The sequence below is a fragment of the Belonocnema kinseyi genome, chromosome 5 (genome assembly GCF_010883055.1).
Source record: "Belonocnema kinseyi isolate 2016_QV_RU_SX_M_011 chromosome 5, B_treatae_v1, whole genome shotgun sequence".
Classification (NCBI taxonomy): Eukaryota; Metazoa; Arthropoda; class Insecta; order Hymenoptera; family Cynipidae; genus Belonocnema; species Belonocnema kinseyi.
Window position 1 is genome coordinate 41,986,583 of NC_046661.1, and position 3,001 is coordinate 41,989,583.

Genomic DNA, 3,001 nt, shown 5'->3' on the forward strand with positions numbered 1-3,001 from the left:
ATAAGTTGTCGCAGATATGCTTATTGTTATTTTTCAGCAATTCCCGTCGTCGTTTTCTGAGAAATAATCATTTATATACAATTTTAATATTTACTATGACTTAAAAGAATTTTCAATTGTTTAAACAAAGGTTAATGATTTAAACAATAATTTATTCCCCAGAAATTTTAAAAATGATCTTATTTTCTTATTGAAATGCAATATTTGGTCATTGTTTGAAGTAGTAAATTTGTCTAAAAACATTACGTAATAATTTGAACAATTAATTATTGTTTATTTTCAAAAATATTTCATTTGAGCCAGAGATGTCCAATTTTAATCAAATTGGTATCATATGCTACTTTCTGTTAAATAATTATATAATTTTGACACATTTATTTTATTGTTTAATAATTTTTTTTTCTTTAAACAATATTTATTTGCTAAAGCAGTTTTTTTCGGTAACTAAGAGAATTGCAATAAAATAGAATACATAGCATTATGTTTCTGACTTTATAGCGTATGGAAAGAAAAAGTTTACCACTTTTTAATTGTTTAAACAAATATAATTTGTTTAAATAATTACTTTTCGAAAAATACTTTCGAAATCGTAATTAATTATATGTCTTCTATTTAATAGCTATCGAAAAATAACTGCTTGAGCAAATGAAAATTGTGTAAACAAATAGAACTTTGTTAAACATTAAAAGAAAAGTATGAAAATTATGTAATTATTATATATATATGTGTGTGTGTGTGTGTGTGTGTGTGTGTGTGTATACGTTTGTATGTATGTATCTATGTATATATGATATTAAATATACGTATTTAATTTTTCAATCAAAATCAAAAGAAAACTTTCTGTACGTAAAAATTGAGTGAAAAATGCACTTAAACCTTTTTTAATAAAACCAATGTCAGAAACTAAAAAACATTGCTTCGAAAATGATTTTTCAAAAAGTTTGTTTCCAGCGATGTATACTTGCTGAGAACATTTTTCTCTTAATTCTTTTTAAACAGAAACTTATACTTTAAAATTGTACATTGAATTTAAAAATTATGTTTGAATTATTATTATATAAACTCCTAATCTGTTAAGAAAACATAATAATAATGTGGCTCAGTTGGTTAGACACTTGGACTTCACCTCAGAGGTCCGGGGTTCGATCCCTGAGCCGGTACCTCTGGAAATTTTTCAATGTACCTTTACCGAGGTTCTGGTGGTTCGGAACCCACCTTAAGCTGTAGGTACCCCATCGTGTACTGGACTGCAACCCAGTCCGTCAATGATGGGGTAAAAACCAGGCTTTGTCCAATATGTCTGGGCAGACTGCTCTCATCAGATCACTTGATTGCATTATAAAAATGCGTCCGTGACTGATGATGTATACCAGGAGAGCCCCGTGCAAAGTGATCAAATAAAAATCCAACTCTAACCAAAAATGCCTTCGACATATTGGGCAGTATAAGCCTGTGACAACATTTCGCCACAGAAATGTTTTTTTTTTTTCAATAATAATAATTAGAATAAGAGCCTCGGTGGCTCAGTTGGTTAGACACTCGGACTTCACCTCAGAGGTCCGGGGTTCGATCCCTGAGCCGGTACCTTTGGAAATTTTTCAATGTACCTTTACCGAGGTTCTGGTGGTTCGGAACCCACCTTAAGTTGTAGGTCCCCCCATCGTGTACTTGACTGCAACCCAGTCCGTCAATGATGGGGTAAAACCAGACTTTGTCCAATATGTCTGGGCAGACTGCAGTCCGTGACTGATGATATATACCGGGACAGCCCCGTGCAAAAATGATCAAATAAAAATCCATCTCTAACCAAAAATGCCTTCGACATGTTGAGCAGTATAAGCCTGTGACAACATTTCAACACTGAAATGTTTTATAATTTGAAATTTAAATAATATACATTAAAATAATTAGGTATAATTATTCATATTATTATTATAAAAGTATTATTGTTCTAAAAACTGAAGATAATGAATTAAAAAATTTTATTTATTATAATAACAGTTTATAGTTGAAAAAATCATTAAAACCAATGCTTAGTTAAATAATTAATTGTAAACTCTAATGTGAAATTCAACAATTTTTAAAGAATACCTAAAATTGTATACATTGAAACATTTAGCAGGTAAAAATTAAAGAATTTTACAAGTTAATAGTTGAAGGGGTTTGTTGAAACTTGATTTTTGTTGTTTAACATTTATCATTTTAGTTGAAATTCATCTACTTGGTTGCAAACCCGTTTTTTATCTAATTTTAAATTAATTTTTTGAACTAAGAATAAATCTTTTTCGTCAAAACATTACGATTTTAGTAGCATATTTAGCTCTTTGGATACAAAATAAATTATATTGTTGGAAATTAATGTTTTTATTTGAAAATTCAGCAATTTCATTTTTGGTTGAAAATTTATCTTTTGACTTCTTCAAGGTAAGTGGGTAAAAATTCATGCATTCTGTTGAAAATTCATTTTTGTTGATGAAAATATTAATTTTTTTAAACTGGCAATTCAACTATTGCATTTATTCCATTCTTGTTTGTTTATCAATTGAACTATTTGCCGTTTAAAATTCGCCTTTAAAAAAAATGAATGTTTTTTAATGTAAAATTACAAAACTTAAACAATTGCTTTTTTTAAACAGTGTTTTAACCTTAATAAGGTGCTAATTCTATTTTCGTAATTTTGGGCTCACAACTATGCAGCCATTCATACCGAATATTCTTACAACAGAATACATTCGGCAATACATTTTTTTCACCTTTAGGATATACATAATTTAGAGCTGCAATAAGCAGATTATTCGATGTCAAACCTCGTGAAAAATTAGAATAAATGTAAAGCCTTTGAAATTGAAAACTTTTTTTAAGGAGAGGAATTTTAAATTGAAAAGTTTTAATATATTTTCAATTTAAAACATTCAAATTGAGTAATTTTATAAACAGAAATTTCAAGAATTGTATTATTTAAAATTTTTTCATAGAGTTGATAAATTAAAAATACAAGCAT